Here is a 17,863-nt window from a genome sequence, read left to right as displayed (position 1 = left end):
AAAAAATCTTGGCAGTTTATTCAGAATGAACTGTTTGCTCACTGGAAGTGGCCTATGGATGCCAGTTTGAAATCTCAGCATGTTGCCTTCCTTCTAGCTTTATCAAATTGAAAACTAGTGATAGTCTATGAAACAATATTAATAGATTATATTAGTAAAATTCCATCCTTTAGGGAAGTTAACAGACTAAATGAAACAATTATTTATTACTTTAGTAATTCTGTGTAACTTGTTATATACCTCAAGAGATTTAGTTGAGTTTAATTTCAGGTTATAGGATACTAGTAATTCAGCTATAAACTATAGCATAGAGTGTAAAATCAAACAGTAAAAAAAAAAAGTAGAATTTTGAAAATATAAGCAGGTATTAAGTTATGGAAATGTTTATTGAAACACTGTTTTCTTCCCTCCCTGTACCCACCCCCGCCATTCCTCTAGTGCTTTTATTTCTTCCTTTCAGAGCTCATACACTTACTTTCGCTATGCTCGGAATCATGTGGGAGATTCAAGATATATGTGTGTGTGTGTGTGTGTGTGTGTGTGTGTGTGTTTGTATATACATATATATGTGTGTGTGTGTATATATGTATATACATAAATATAGTTTTTTTTAAGTGAAATGCCTTTATTAGATTACAGGTAGAATTAAATCATATGTAGAATGTTGTTACTTTTAATAGAATATAACACAGTCAAAGATCAAAGTTTTAGTAAATGGGGATCTGTTTGAAATGAAAGTCAGTGGTTGTTTATGGATTTATTAAATGCTTTTATCTTAAAATACAAATTAAATATTCCCGGAGACAACATGTATCATTTCATAAGTGTTTGAAAAAAAATCAGTCTAATCAGTTGTTAGAGGGTTCTTCCACAAAAAGATGAAAGACAAAACCTTAACAATTGTTATAAACGTACTATTTTGGAATTATTAAAAATAATTTTCCTGGCTGGGTGTGGTGTTTCATGCTTGTAATCCTAGCACTATGGGAGGCTGAGGCAGGCAGATGGCTTGAGCCCATCAGTTTGAGACCAGCCTGGGCAACATGGTGAAACCCCATCACTACAAAAAATACAAAAATTAGCCAGCTGTGGTGGTGCATGCTTGTAGTCCCAGCTACTCGGAAGGCTGAGATTGGAGGATCACTTGAGCCTGGGGGGGGTCAAGACTGCAGCCATGATTGTGCCACTGCACTCCAGTCTGGACTCCGTCTCATTGAAAAAAGAAAAAGAAAAAATTATTTTTGTAGTGGATTTTCAAATCCTACCTTATAACGAAAGTAATTGCATTGAAAATCAATGTTTCTTTCAAAAATAAAGGGCTTAATAAATTATGATTTTTTTATTGGGTCCTTTAGCTCTTTAGAAATTAAATACTTGTTAGTGACTTAATTTTTATAAGTTAGAGGCTTTTGACATATAGCATTTCATTTGTTCAGTTGCTCAAAGTATGGCTTTAAACAATTAATAGAAAAATCTTTTACTATGTCTTATAAGGATAATATATGTTCATTACAGAAAAATGTTAAAAGTTACAAAAAATTAAAAACGTGATTCTATTATAAGCAACCAGCAAATCTGTTTGTTTTCTGAGGTTTTTAAAAATTTTTTACTTTGACTGCTTAGCGTTTTATATTTGTCTCTTCTGTGATAATATTCATAGCTTAGTAGGCTTGTTTTTAAAAGATATTATAATATTTGAGAGTTCAAATGCATCTCATTTACAAAGCTTTTCATCCAGCAACTAGAAGTAAATTATTCCTCTTCCTAACTTCTGTGTAGCTGACTGTACCTCTACAATGATTTTTTGTAGCAACATATGTACATCTCACACTGTCTTGTATTCATTTTTATATTATTGTAACGTTCACTAACTGTTGAGTGAATAAATGAAAAAAAATTCGGACTAACCAGTTGTTAGAGGGTTCTTCCACAAAAAGATGAAAGATCTAATAGTAGTAATTGTTAGTTAGAATGTTTCTATTTTGGAATTATTAAAAATGATTTTTCTTAGTGGATTTTCATATCCTACCTTTAATGAAAGTAATTCCACCCAGAATCATCAGTTCTTCCTTTTGAGAGAACCATTGGTTCTTAAATTAGATCTTAACTTCTATATAAGATTGTTAACACAGGTAGGGCTTTTGTGGAAATGTGATTATACTAAGAAATCACTAAAGTTTATGGAGCAGCAGTTCTTTCTAAATCTAAACACGTGCTCGGTGTACTACTTAATAAGTAATGGAGATTTACTATGTTCAGATTTGTCAAGTCTAAGTTGAAGGGTAAATACTGCTAAATAAGTATATACAATCTTGCAGTTCTAAAATGTTGCAAAAATTAATGAATTATTTGAGTGCTTATAATGAAATGATGTTTGGGAAATCTGAAGGAGAAAAATTTTAGAAATGGTGATTCTAGAATGTTACTTTATAGATAAAAGGTAATTCAGAATGCTAGAGGTGGATGGGTGCTTAGAAGTTATCTTGTGAAATCTTCTTTGTCAGTAGGAAACAGAAGTTTTGGGAGATAAATAATTGGACCAAGGTCATAAGACTGCAGTGTATCTAATGCTAATTACTAATGTGTGCTCAATAAATATTTTTATGACTAAATGAAATGCCTTATGTATAGGGAGTTGCTGAAAAATTTGTCATGTGTAGTTTAGGAAAGTTATTGCAAAAACAGTTGCCATGAATGTTCAAATTAGAAAATATAATTACTGCATTACCTAAAAATATTTATACTTTGAAGAGAAGAACTTAGAAGACATAATACTTTTAAAAACATGGCAATGTATAGAAAAATGAAATAGAATGAGTACTATTTAGCTTTGTTTCTAGCATCACTTTGACTGCATAATTGGAAGGTATCTTTGGATAAGCTTTTTGGAAACTTATCTAGTTGGAAAAGGATTTCAGCTGGAGTGTCTAAAGGGTCACACACACAAAAAAACCCCTGTATATTAAAATAAAATGTGTCCAAGCTTTAAAGAAAAGATCTCAGAGTTTGCAGATGATCCTAAAATTGGAGCTAGGGGAAATAATGAGGAACAATGCAATCAGATTCAAAAAGATTTGGATTGTTTAGGTGATTGGGCCAGCAGATGGCAAATGCAGTTCAGTGTAGACAAATGTAAAATAATTATCTTAGGAACAAAGAACCAATCATAACAGCACACTGATCAGGAAAAAATTTGTGAGTTATTGTAGGAAAACCATTGAAACAGTTAACCCGGTGCACAGCTGCAGCAAAAAAGGCAAGCAAGAAACCACATTAGCAGACGGATAGAATATAAAGCAAGAGGCAATACTTATAGTGTATTAAGAAACTTGCTAGACCCCATCCAAATTGCTCAGTCTACTGTTGGTTGATAGAACTACTTTAGGAAGAGTACCTTTTTGCCTTGGAAATACACTGAAAATGGTACCAAACAAATCTAATAAAATGATGTTAAAGAGATTTGCACTAATTTTTTATCAGCTTTCAGTTTGCAAACTTTTATAAAGATATGAGCAAGACACTGAGTAAAAGTAAAGACACTTCAGTTCTACTACAGAGAGTTGGTCTTCCTAGAGGACATTTGTGGTTTTCATTGCCTGGGGCCTTACTAAGCCCCTTTCTAGGTTAGATAGGAGGCTGCTTCTCACCCCTCAAGATTAAGGAAGCCTAAAGGCTAGCATGAGGCCCTTCTATAGTTTAAGAGTTGCACCTTGACAGCTGGAAAGACTATGGGCGTGAGGCTAAGAGCTGCCACTGAGATGCTTCCTCCTGGCCTGTAATTCTTTTTTTTTTTTTCCTTTCTTTCTTCTTCTTCTTTTTTTTTTTTTTTCCTTTCTTTCTTTCTTCTTCTTCTTTTTTTTTTTAAATATTGCGGGACTTTTTGGTAAAAATCAGAAAGGCTGCTAGACAAATTCTAAAAGAGCCTGTAACCCTTGATGCAGTAACATAAGTTCCAGGCTTCATTCAAGGCTGTGGAGGCAAACATTTTTCTGTGATTTGCCTTCCTTGATTCCTGTCCAAGCTGGATTCTCCAGCCTTGTCCCAGTGTTCTGAACTGTCTAGTACCTAGCCAATAAATTCCTTTTTGACTTAGATTCACTAGAACATGTATCTGTTGTTGATAATCAAGAGCCTTAACTGGTACAGTGGTAGTGTTCTGTTCTTTTAGCCTTGTTTCTTGAATTGTTTTCTTTTGTCTTATAATGTGTTCACTTTGTTTGGAGTGGTGTCTTATACTAAATCATTTTTGGGATGAGAAGAAAGCTAAAATGCAAATTGTCCTCTTCATCTCTCTCTGCCTCTCTTTTTGTCTGTCCCTCTCTCCCTCCCTATCAGAAAGCAAAAGAAGTCAGAAGAATTTGTATCCATACCATTGGCATCTTGTATCCATACCATTGGCATCTTTTGTAAAATTTAACTTTATCCATGCAATTGTATATTCAGTGTTACTGTTGAAAATGGTCTTTGGTATCGAGACCTGTTTTAAGAATGTTTGCATTTTTTAATACATTATATTAGGTATCTCTAAAAATCGTTTTTTGGCCGGGCATAGTGGCTCACTCACGCCTGTGATCCCAGCACTTTGGGAGGCCGAGGCGGGTGGATTATGAGGTCATGAGATTAAGACCATCCTGGCCAATATGGTGAAACTCCATCTCTATTAAAAATACAAAAAAGAATTAGCTGGGCATGGTGGTGTGTGCCTGTAATCCCAGCTACTGAGGAGGCTGAGGCAGGAGAATTGCTCGAACCTGGGAGGCGGTGGTTGCAGTGAGCTGAGATCATGCCATGACACTCCGACAGAGTGAGACTCTGTCTCAAAAAAGAAAAAAAAAAAAAAAAAAAGAAGAAGAAAATGATTTTGTTAGAAAATTCACTGTAAAAATACATTTGTCCATTTATTCTAAACATGTTGGGTTATTGTAAGAATGGATTAAATGTATTTTATAAGTTTTTTATATGAAAAATGGGATTTTTTTGCATCTATTTTTTCATTTAATAGTATATTGTGAGCAGGAAAGGTAAGCCTATATCATCTCTTTTAATAGTTGTGTAACATTATTATTATATAGATGTACTATATATTTTTTAACCAGTTCCCATAGATGACTATTTAGGTTATTAGAATTTTCCACTGTTACATATACTACTGCATTCAAACTACTTTTAATAGTGTTTGCACCTATCCCTCATTATTTCCATAGGCTAAATTCCAGAAATGGACTTACTGGTTAGAAGGGTAATTACAAGTCTTCTGATACTTACTGCCAAACTCTACAAGTTTCATTTCTGCCAGCAATTTTGATTCCTGAATTTTTTACATCAATACTCGTATTAATACTTAAAAAGAAAACATCTTTGCTAATTTTATAAGAGAAAAGTAGTGTCTTGTTGTAATGTACCCATTTTTAATGCTATTGACCATTTATATTTATTTTATAATTTACCTCTTAATACGATTTACCTGTTACTCAGGTATTTTTCTCATATTTAATTACTATATTATATATTAAGAAGATCAGTCTTTTGTAGTATGTCGTATTTTTTTTCTGTTTTATTTTTTTTTTAAACTAGTGAGTTGAGGAATTTGGTTTTATTTGTTTGGATTTTTAATTTTTGGGTCATATAACCATTTTAAATTTTTATGTAATCAAATATATATCGTTCTACATAAAAATTTTCATCTTTAGTATTTAAAACTTAAAAAATACCTAATAAAGTTTTAATTGATCTAGGATTTTAAAATAATCAGTTTTGGGGCCTATATACTGTATTTTCTGTGTATTGGCTTTGCAGACCTCAGTGTACATGCAAACTTACAATCATGAATGTAAAGAAAAGCACACTGGAATTGCTTCCAGCTGACTGTGACCTTGAGTCTCAGCTTCTGCATCTATGAAATGAAGATATTGGTCTGGTACAGTGCTGTTCATTCCGTTTTTTTTGCCCATGAACCCCAGTAGGAAAATTTAAATCACAACCGCAGACACACATGTACATAAACACATACAAGTATATGTATGTGTGTATATAAACATACTGTGTTTCTACTTTTTGTGTGTCATGCTATACATATCATGCCATGCAGTGCCAGATAGTATTTAAAAAAAACCTCACTAAATTGCTTTCCTTACCTACTAAGGGGTGTTACAATTTGAGAAACACTTGTCAAGTAGATCTTTGATTGGACACTCAGATGCCTTCTGGGACTGACCAGATAACAGTTGCAAATAACTTACCACTTTAGGTAATCAGATGGCTTGGGTTCTATCTGAAGGCATTCAAATTAAAAGAGTAAAACAAAGCACCTTGTTAGGTCAGCAGACATTTTCAAGTGGAATTCAGCCTTCAAATTTGGGACCCTATCCTACTCTAGAGAAAAAAATCAAATACATAAAATATTGGCTCATTACTTTGTCAAATTGCTATAAAATATTTTTAACTAACGGTTCATGGTCAGGCAGTGAAATCAGACTATACTTTTAATAGCATTGGTCTGGATGCTAATATTCGAATGCTTTCCAGGTAACCTCCTCTAAACTTCTTTGGCACTGTGACAACTTCTAGCCATGAAAATTAGGAGATAAAATGGCCTAACTCAGTTTTCCTGATTTAATGAGAAATACTGTCTATGCTAGGATATGAGAAGATAAATATGAAAGAGATAATTCCAGGTATCTGAGTTACTTTCAAGGCTGATGTTAAAGGAGAAAGTGGGCTGGGTGTGGTGGTTCGTGCCTGTAATCCCAGTGCTTTGAGATGCCAAGCTGAGAGGATTGCTTGGGGCCAGGAGTTACAAACCACCAACCTGGGCAACATAGCAAGACCCTGTCTCTACAAAAAAAATTAAAAAATTAGCTGGACATGTGATGCATAGCTGTAGTCCTAGCTATTTGGGAGGCTGAGATGGAAGGATTACTTGAATCCAGGAGTTTGAGGATGCAGTGAGCTGTGATTGTATCACTGCACAGCAGCCTGGGCGACAGAGTAAGACCTTGTCTTAAAAAAAAGGGAGGGTTGGGGGAGACAGGTGAACTTTGTCCTTCCCATTTCAAATGAAGGTGATGTACTATCCTAGCAACTGTGTCCAAAAACACTTTTAAGAAGATGCTGGCCAGGTGTTGCGGCTCACGCCTGTGATCTTGGCAGTTTGGGAGGCCGAGGTGGGCAGATTACAAGGTCAGGAGGTCAAGACCACCCTGGCCAACATGGTGAAACCCTGTCTGTACTAAAATATAAAAAATTAGCTGGTGAGGTGGCAGGCATCTGTAGTCCCTGCTATTCAGGAGGCTGAGGCAGGGGAACTGCTTGAACCTGGGAGGCAGGCAGAGGTTGCAGTGAGCCGAGATCGCGCCACGGCACTCCAGTCTGGTGACACAGTAAGACTCTATCAAAAAAAAAAAAAAAAAAAACTAATGAATAACCAGTGAAAAATCATATAGAGAAAGTTCAATGTCCATGAACAAATACAGCAGCATTTGGATATCTACCAAATCTCTTGTGTCTGTGTATACACACAGAAAATTATTTTTATGACTTGATTTTCTGGTTTTGGGGATAAGACTATATATACTTCGAAGAGAGATGCTGTGATGTATAGCCATTAAGTCTCACTTTTGGTGACTTGGGTAATTGTAATGGAACCATGGAGCCATTAGGCTCCAGATGGGACTTTAATCTGGCTTCTGATTGAGCCGAGTGTCCTTATAGAGTCTCTTAGCATCTGTTTTGGAAATATTTGTGACATTATTCAAAATTTATACAAATTAACCCACCCTTGGGTTATAATTCAATTTTTCTTTATTGAGAAGTGTATTATAAACATTTTTATGCAATCAGATTAAACTAGCTTATACCTGTTATTTGTCTATTAAGTGGTCATGTAGATTTTTGTGACTGAGCTTTTAGTGGATTTAAGAAAGCTTATGTTAGACTTCTAAAGATTGTAATTTGTTTATAAAATGTTGTTTATTAAAGCTGTTTCCAAGTTTCAAATAGCTTTCACATAGGTACTTATTTTTGAGAGACTATTTAAAAATACTTAAAATTATGCTGGTTCCGTCTTTTAATAACGGAAACTCCCAAATAGTCTGCCTTATTCCAGAATGAAGTGTAGGGGAGCTTCTAGGGCTTGATCTCCAAGCACTATACGAGCAATGTATCAGCCTGACTTACCTGTTTTTTTAAATTTATCTTCAGGCTGGTTTCCTTCATGTTTATAGGATAGCTACTATCTGTAGCTGGAACAACAAACATTCTTCAGTTCCAGTAGGGAAACAAGAATTTTTCTCATTATTGTAGACTAAAGGTTTTTCCCTTCAGTTTGATTGGCCCTGTTTAGATCACATGTTATCTTTGGACCAGTAACAATCACCATGTGCTATTTGGTTTAATTAAGTTTGGGTTTCTGAACCACTTGCAGGAAAGTTGGTATTACAGCATTTGATTCGGGATCTAGCCCTGGAGCTTGAGAGAGTCTGGGTAGGTCAGCTTCTCCTGAGTTATGGGAGGGGAAAGGTAAAAATGGATGTTGGATTTGCAACAAGTAGAGTCTCTTCTATAAGCATTATAAAAGTTCTAATCTACTCCTTGATCAGGATTTTAGTTTCTTTCTCTTTTTGCATTTTTATTAGTACTATGGCTTTTAATTAATTATTTTCTTATTTACAGAACACAGAAATGAAAATCATGTTGTGGAAAGAAATACTAGTTAGATATTTTGTAGTTGCTTGGGCTTTCTTTGTTACATGGAGATTGGAAAAATTGTAAATATTGCCTGACACAGATAAAGTGTAAGGAGATTACATTATTAAATAAATGTTAGTGACATTTTCTCAGGAAACTGTCATACATCATCACTATTTGTCCCTCCCCCCAAAGGAAGGCAGTATAATTCTGTGGGCCCAAATTCTCAGTGGTTTACTTTTCCATGTGTAACTAGGGTTTTTTCAAGTATTAAAGTATAATTGTGTAATTTATATATTGAAATGCTTACTTTAATGACTGAGAATGAGAGTACTGGAAATGAAGAGTTCTAAATTGATGGCAGAAAGATCTTCTCCTGGATTTAAGTTAGGAAGGACTAAAAATACTGGTATGTAAGAAAAAAATTCCTCAGGGAATATTGGAGCAAATGTAAGTGTGAGGTTTGAATTGTCTGTCCCTGGTTGGTAGTATTTGTTTGCATGTTTTCCTGAAGGATGAAAGGCTGTATTTTCCTGTCAATTCATCCACTGTTAATAAATTTCTTTAGCTCTTACATATGTCAAAATGCAGTATTACAAATACCACTAATTTGGAATTGTAATACATTGATTCAAAGTAGTTTTAAATTAAATAGGTTGATAAGCAACGAGCAGAATAGAAAGGAATCTCTTTACCTTTTTTAGGAATAAAAAACAAGGCATTCTAGATGCCTTCCTCTCCTTTATCCATAACCTCTAACAGGTGTTGTTGATTCTTCCTAGATGCTTATCTCTGGAATCAGCTCTTATTCTGGTTAGACCTTATTTATCATCTGGACTCCCTAATCTCTGTGCCAGAATATTCATATGATAGATATTATTCAGCACCTTGACTTTTTCTTTTTGAACTTAGCTCCATGTGAGCACATAGATCCATGTGCTCACACAAATCCACTCATTCTATTTTTAAAGCTTCATAGTATTCCCAAGTATGGATGTGTAGTGTATAATCTCAAAATAGTCTTTCTCAATGGTAGATCTCATTATGTTTTTGTTCTGGTTAAAAGTTCCCTTCCCCTTCTGGTGATTCTCAGTCATGGGAGGGAACATTTACTTCCTAAGGATGGGGAATCTGAATCTTGCATGGACCTTTTACAAGTCTGTCTCCCAAATTCTGATGTACCTTCCTATTTGATGATTTCTCTTGTATTAAGAACTATAACTGGCTGGGCGCAGTGACTCACACCTGTAATGCCAGCACTTTGGGAGGCCTAGGCAAGTGGATCATCTGAGATCAGGAGACCAGGCTGGCCAACATGGCAAAACCCTGTCTGTACTGAAAAATACAAAAATTTGTGGGGTGTGGTGGTGCATGCCTGCAATCCCAGCTACTTGGGAGGCTGAGGCACGAGAATTGCTTGAATCTGGAAGGTGGAGGTTGAGGTTGCAGTGAACCGAGATTGTGGCACTGCACTCCAGCCTGAATGACAGAGTGAAACCCTGACTTTAAAAAAAAAAAAAAGCTGTAACTGTCTCATATATCAGAGTAGATAAAAGGTTGTAAACACCCTAGTGGTCTTACTTTCCTGCCACATGCTTTAATAATTCTGAACACATTGCCTTTTGGCTGGGAGTCTTCCGTTTTTTCTTCTCTTTGCTTTTCTGCATTGACATGTATTTTTACTATGCTTTTAACACCCTTCCCTTCTTCTGTTCATCCTGAAGCTTCATCTCATGCAGTTTTTCCTGTTTTAGACTGCTGGGCTGTTTACTAAGAGCAACTATAATTTCTTCTAAACTTCTAACTCCCTTCTACTGGATCTTTGAACAACTTGAGGACAGAGTGGTGTTATAATCTTTGTACTTTTAGCGTGTAGACAATATACATAGTAGTATACATAGCAGGAAATCAAATAGCTAATTGAATGAATGGAGTTAATGGATATTTAAGTATCCAATCATGCTCCACTTAATGATGGGAACAGGTTTTGAGATATGGTTGTTAGGTGATTTCTTCTTTGTGTGAACATCATAGAATGTACTGAACATCATAGAATGTACTTATGCAAAACTAGATGATGTACAGACTGCCACATACCTAGGCTATATGATGTAGTCCATTGCTCTTGGCTACAAACCTGTACAGCATGTTACTGTACTGAATGCTGTAGGCAGGCAGTTGTAACACAGTGGTATCTGTTTATCTAAACATAGAAAAGGAACAGTAAAATTACAGTGTTATGATCTTAAGGGACCACCATCCTATATGTGGTCTGACATTGACTGAAATGTCATTATACAGCACATGACTGTATTTATGTTTTTGCATAAAATAGCTGAATTTTCAACAGTGAAATTTACTGAATATGTTTGTTATTAATAAATTGGAGTTGTAGAAAGGCTTTACTCAAGTAGCTGGTCATAAGGGAAATAAGAAAGGTGTTGAGAGTTTAAAATCTGCACAGGGAAGAAAGAAAGAGTAGATACAGAGATACAAAGTCTCTAAAGAGACAGAATGACTGATGGGTTTGGAAGCCTTGGCCACTTACGTGAGTGACTATATTGATGCAGCTAAAGAAAGAATTTGTCTGGCCGGACATGGTAACTCATGCCTGTAATCCCAGCACTTTGGGAGGCCAAGGTGGGCAGATCATGAAGTCAGCAGATCAAGACCATCCTGGCCAACATGGTGAAACCCTGTCTTTACTAAAATACAAAAAATTAGCCGGGCATGGTGGCGCATGCCTGTAGTCCCAGCTACTCGAGAGGCTGAGACAGGGGAATCACTTGATCCCGGAAGGCAGAGGTTGCAGTGAGCTGAGATTGCGCCACTGCACTCCAGCCTGGCGACAGAGTGAGACTCTGTCTTGAAAAAAAAAAAAAGAAAGAAAAGAAAGAAAGAATTTGTCCATTGAGGGTGGAGAGTGGATTGGCTGCCATCCCCAAGTAAAGGCCCAAAGGTTGAAGTTGGTAGTAGTCATCCTAGCTTTTGTTGGGAGATTTGTAATATTCTGGTTTCTACCTCTCTCTGTATAGAGATATATGCAGGGAGGTGCAGATGGATGCTCCAGGTTTTTTGTTTGTTTGTTTGTTTTCTTTTGGTAGTGGAATAGTGATTAAAAGGTAGACTTCAGCAGACAAGGTTCAAATTTGAGCCTTTTTACTTGCTACTTGTGTGTCCTTGGGCAAGTTTCTCTCAGTCTCCAGTTTTTAGTCAGTGTGGCTGAAGGCTAGACCTGGAACCTATTACATTCATAGGATAATGATTTTCCCATGACACCTTTGGAGAGCCAACCATCCCGTCATGCCTTAACAAATCTGTACCTCATTGCATCAGCAGTGTGGGCCTTGGTGCTTGAACTATTCTATTACAGTGTGCATTTTTTATATGTATATTCATGTGTAGTTTGATGATAAATAAAATATCTGGTTCATCATTTTCTAGTGAAAAAATATATGAAAGTGTATGAAATGCATTCAGCACACAGTTCAGCTTATATTTAAAAAAGTATTATTTGACATACACTGGAATGAACTGAAGAGTAGGGTCTGGGTTTGGGTCATCTCTATTTCTGTTTTACTTTGGATTGTGTTTGAGAAGAGTGTCTGAAGTTAGTTCATGTTTAAAAGATGTGTGGGTAGCAGGAATAGGAGTAGGGGCTTTCATGGGAATCTGAGAACAGGGCCTGCTTTTAAGATTATAGGAAGTAGTTTTGGTTTTCAGGGAATGTATCAAACAAACTTTTATTATTACTCTGTATGCCATCTTTTCTGTCTGGCTACCAGCAGGAGTTTCTGTTTCCATATCATTTTGGCTTGCATTGTTAACTTTCCTACCTCAGCAACTAAGGTTGAAGGCAGGTTTCTCCATAGATTTTTCAAATTGTTTGAGAGGCACAGAAAATTTGAAGCAGCCCATCCTTTCAAAAGAGCCAGGTTGTGAAGGTTCTGGTTTACTGATGACCCTGAGCCTCGTGCCAATCCAATGTCCGATTTATTGTAGCTGGTGTGGTATACAACCAGCAGCCATGGTTCAGAGACTGGATTTGAGGCAGCTTCTTTGAGAGAGTGATTGTAATTGCCAGTTTCAATAAAGTATGCTGGTCTATAGGAGTTGAGAAAATTGCTCCTTTAATCTGAAAGATGTTCTAGGCAAAGGCTACTGAGTGAATACAGGAGTACACTGCTTCATTTGCTGCGTAATAGCTGTATTAGTGTCCTAAGGTTGCTGTAACAAAGTACTACAGACTGTATGGCTTAAAAACAGAAATGTATTTTCTTTTCTGGGGGCTGAAAGTATGAAATCAAAGTGTCAACAGGGTTAGTTTCTTCTGAAAGTGAAAATATGTGGTTCTTAACTTTATTTTAAATGTCTCTATCACTTCTTGGCCTTTTGGCTAAGATCAAGTATATTTAAATGTCTCTGTCTTTTTAGTGCAAGTTGAATATTTCTTATCCAAAATGCTTGGGATGAGAAGTATTTCGGAAATTGGATTTCTTTCTGATTTTGGAATATTTGCTCCAATGAGCATTTCCTTTGAGCATCACATCAGCATTCAAAAAGTTTCAGATTTTGTAGTATTTCAGATTTCAGATTTTCGAATTAGGGATCCTCAGCCTGTAATTATCAGGTTTAACGAAGATAGTTGTTTTCTCGTTATTAGGATTATGGTTATATATTGTATTTGGATGCCAGGATGTGAATATGATTAATGAAAGTGGAAGTTTGTATAATTTATATTGGTGGGTTTCATTTTTACAATGATTGGTGTATACATTTTCAAGATAATTGTTTTTGATAGAAAGTTACCTCCTACATAAGTGGCATGGCAACTAAGAATTTTATGTCCAGACACAAACTGATTTTTAATTACATATCAAAATTTTTTTCAATCATTTAATTATGTGTCTAAGTAGAAGGTTACAGATTTAGAGTAAAACTAAATCTGATTACATTGTCAAATTTAAGTCAGTGTAATTCTAGTCATGTTGCTAAAATGAATATGCTTTTCTCATTTTATATTAAATTTAAAATATAGTAGGAACCTATAGGAATTATAAGTATTACATTTTTATTGTTTTCCTTTGACTTGGCTTGTTTTAATTTTGAAGTCTGCTGTTGAAAATGTCAATACTAGTTTAAATTCTGCATAACCTGATTTGTAAAATGTAATTAAGCTGACTTGACTGTTTGAATCTACTCCCTCACCCCAAAAAGAATGCGTATCTCCTAAGTAGATGCAAATTTTGTGAATTATTTCTTGCCATTAGAATAACCCCTCTAATCCTTCTTCACTTAATTTATGTCAGCATTTTCTTAATATATGTGTTCATGAAGGAAGTTAAGGTTGGTTGCTAGGCCTCATTCTCCCATCCTTCCTTCCTTTCATTCCTTCTTACTTTCCTTTTTATTTTGAAATAATTTAAGAGTTGCAGAAATAGTATCCTTCTCCCAGCTCCCCCTAAGGTTAATCATCTTAGGTAACCATACTTTAATTTTCAAAACTAAGAAATTAACATTATTATAGTACTATTAATGAAATTACAGATTTAGTTCATATTTCACTAGTTTTTCCACCATTTCCTTTTTCTGTTTCAGGACCTAATCTAGAAACCCACATCACATTTGGTTGTCAGGTCTCCTTAGTCTACCCCAGTGTGTGATACTTCTTTAGTCTTTCCTTGTCTTTCATGACCTTGAGACTTTTGGATAGTACTCACTAGTCAGTTATATTTTAGAATATCCCTCAATTTGACCTTGTCTGGTATTTTCTCATGATCAGACTGAGGTTATACATTATTGGGAAGGATACTGTAGAGATGGTGTCCTCTGATACACTCAGTGTATCATACCAGTGGTAAATGATGTCTTATTACTGGTGATGTAGCAGCATTATTATTTATTTTGTTTTTTAAGATAACATAAAATTAACATAACATAAAATCAAGTGTTTAAAAGTGTGCATTCCACCACCTCTATCTAGTTCTAAAACATTTTCATCACCTCAAAAGGAAATCTGTATCCATTAATCAATTTCACCTGTCCCTTTACTCCTCCCAGTCTGTGTTCTGACTGTGTAGATTTACCTATTCTGGATATTTCATATAAGTGGAATAATAGAATATAGATATTTCATTTAAGTGGAATAATAGTGACTTTTGTGTCTGGCTTCATTCACTTAGCAGCGTTTTTAAGGTTCATCCATATCTTAGCATTTGTCAGTACCTCATTTCTTCTTTTGGCTGAACAATATGTCATTGTTGTGTATATCACAGTTTATCCATTCATCCCTTGAGGGACAGTTGGGCTGTTTCTATCTTTTGGCTATTGTGAATAGTGCTGCAGTGAACATGTATATACATTTATTCGTTGAATTGCTGGGTCATATGGTAATTCTAACAAACTTCCTGGCTCAGGTAGTCTTTAATTCTTCTGGCTTTCATTTGATTTAAAAAGTCTAATTCTGTTACAGAATAATCAGGGTGGTGCAGAAATATTCTTTGTAGATTTTAAATGTCACAGTGAGTTATGTTTTAAAATCTGGAAATATTTGTCCTTCTGATTACACTACTTTTTTCTGGGCTTGATTGTTGACAGATTGTACTTGTTTTTCCATCTATAATGATAACAAGATATAGTGCCAGAGTCCATGAATTTGTTGTGTTATATGTATTATCAGTTTATGTTATATCCATTTTGTCCTTATTTGGGATCCTTTTTCTCCCAACATAGAGGAAATTTACTAGTTTAAGGAAACATCTATAATAAATACCAGAGCAACAGTTTAAGGAAGCTTTTTATACTTTTAAATATTTCTTCATTTCAGGCTTGAAGTTTTCGATGCAGTTTTGAGCCTTCTTTTGTAAATAATTTATTTTCATATGATAAATATAATGCAGTATTGATTTTTAAAAATACTTTATATTTTATATAGTAGGGTAGAGAAAGGAAGAAAGAGTATTCTACTAGAAACTTGTGATAAGATGGCAAATGAGAATAGAAAGTCCTCTACTTAGGACTAGATCAGGTCTATAAAGACTGTTCTTAAATTTATTTTTCCTTAATCTTGAGAGACTAAGAATTTTGTCTGTAGACCTTTAATATATTTCCACCAAATAGGAATATGAATTGGTTTTTTTAATGGTTTAAAATAAAGTCTTTGGTTTCTTCTATGCTGACACCCTTTCAACCTAGGAAATCTTTTCCTTATGTGGTCGGAAGCTCTCGAAGATCTAATGTCCCCCTCATTGTTTCATTCACATTTTGAGGTTTTCAGGCAGAATCAGGGGGCCTTGAACCTCTGGTTTTTGTGAGTGTTTTCACTCTTGCATATTCACCTACTTGGGTTTTAAGTTCTGGAGCAAAATTCCTGGCCTTCTCCTCACCTAACAGTAGATGTATGATATTGACATGAATACTGTTACCCAGTGGTTTCCCCTGGAGTGGGGAAGAAAATGTAGAATTTTGTTTTATTTTGTTTTTTGAGATGGAGTCTCTGTCACCCAGGCTGGAGTGCAGTGGCGCTATCTTGGTTCACTGCAACCTCCGCCTCCCTGGTTCAAGCAATTCCCCTCTCTCAGCCTCCTGAGTAGCTGGGATCACAGACGCACGCCACCACGCCCGACGAAGTTTTTTTGTGTTTTTGGTGGAGACGGGGTTTCACCCTGTTGGCCAGACTGGTCTCGAACATGGGCAAAGAATAAGTTAATGGACAAAGTATGGGACAGTTTGAAGATGCTGAAACCGTCTCTTAACAATTCTGAAAAATCAAATATTACTGTGAAGACCTACATTAATATAGGTCTGATGATGTAACTTAGATACTTCAGAAGAATGACTGTATTCTTGGATGCTTATTGATGGTAAAGCCGTTTTCTTACATTATAAACATTCTCTTTTCTGTTCTTGGAAACTCATTTTTCTTATTTTCCATAAAGCTAGAAATGTGTTAATTTTTTGAATGTTCAATTTTTAAATGAAAACATTATGTATATTATAAATATAAGACTTAAATGATATTTAAGAATTTTTTTGATATCAATAAATGAGAGAACTCACTTTTAAGAAAAACAATTGAATAACAACTTTAGCTAAGTTTTAAGGAAGTAAAAAAAAATCTCAATTTTTGTTTTCCAGGAAAATGATATGCAGCGATCCCAATAATAGTATTGTTGCCATATTTTTAATTGCTAGTGAGTGATTAAATTGACGTGATAGCACTGGGAGTGCTCCAGATTAATAAAATGAAATTCTCACATGTGAATGCAGTATAAAATCTGAATGCTCCTTCAGTCAAAAGGGATCGCCTTGTATAAATGAAGTTTAAAAGGGATGTGATAATCAGAGCTACTGTACCCAAAGTCATTGTTTTAGTACATTCACCACTTTACACATTGAGTTACCAGCTAAGATTTTAGAATTACATCACTAGGTAGAATATATTAAAGATGATCCCTCAGAAAAAGAATAAAATTCCTGCAGCAACTTTAAACCAGGTGTAGGGAGGGGAATACTTTCATCAATACAGAGCCACTGTGTGAAAGCCCTGCCTTGGGAGAATCGTACCAAATTCAAAAGTACGACTTTTTTTTTTTTTTCCTTTAAGAAATCAATTTGGCTTCTAGAGTTTCTCTTCTGTCTCGTGAATTTTTTCTTATGAGTAGGAGCGAAATAAAAATCTTTACCCATTTGAAATTATTACTTTGTTATTGTTGAAATTTATTAAAGTAATAAACAGATGTCTTTTTTAGTCAGAGGCCTGTCCATGTACATGTGCATATATTGGTCATCATTATTAGAATCCAGCCATTTCTGACCACCTCTACCCCTTTTCTTTTATTTCTTTTTCATTTTTTTCTCTTTGACATACCAGTTTTATTTATTTATTTATTTTTATTTTTTATTTAAATTCTGGGGTACACGTGCAGAACGTGCAGGTTTGTTACATAGGTATACACGTGCCATCGTGGTTTGCTGCACCCATCAACCTGTCATCTACCTTAGGTATTTCTCCTAATGCTATCCCTTCCCCAGCCCCCTGTCCCCCAACAGGCCCTGTTGTGTGATGTTCCCCTCCCTGTGTCCATGTGTTTTCATTGTTCAACTCCCACTTATGAGTGAGAACATGTAGTGTTTGGTTTTCTATTCATGTGTTAGTTTGCTGAGAATGATGGTTTCC

The 17,863-nt window shown here is 35.3% G+C and overlaps 1 protein-coding gene across 2 annotated transcripts in view; it reads left to right on the top strand.

The window, feature by feature from the left end:
* The window catches only part of TBC1D5 (TBC1 domain family, member 5), a 582,411-nt gene that overhangs the window by 69,868 nt on the left and 494,680 nt on the right, over positions 1–17,863 (top strand). The window contains exon 1 of one of the 2 annotated variants that reach the window (XM_011933723.1): positions 5,798–5,917. The exons of the other annotated variant lie outside the window; for it this stretch is intronic. The gene's annotated coding sequence lies outside the window, so the exon portion shown is untranslated. Of the gene's footprint in view, positions 1–5,797; positions 5,918–17,863 lie in introns of those variants that run through there. 2 annotated transcript variants of the gene reach the window in all.

Source organism: Colobus angolensis, unplaced genomic scaffold, assembly GCF_000951035.1.
Source record: "Colobus angolensis palliatus isolate OR3802 unplaced genomic scaffold, Cang.pa_1.0 Scaffold129, whole genome shotgun sequence".
Lineage (NCBI taxonomy): Eukaryota > Metazoa > Chordata > Mammalia > Primates > Cercopithecidae > Colobus > Colobus angolensis.
The sequence above is the reverse complement of the archived record's forward strand: the minus strand, read 5'-3'. Positions and strand labels throughout refer to the sequence as shown.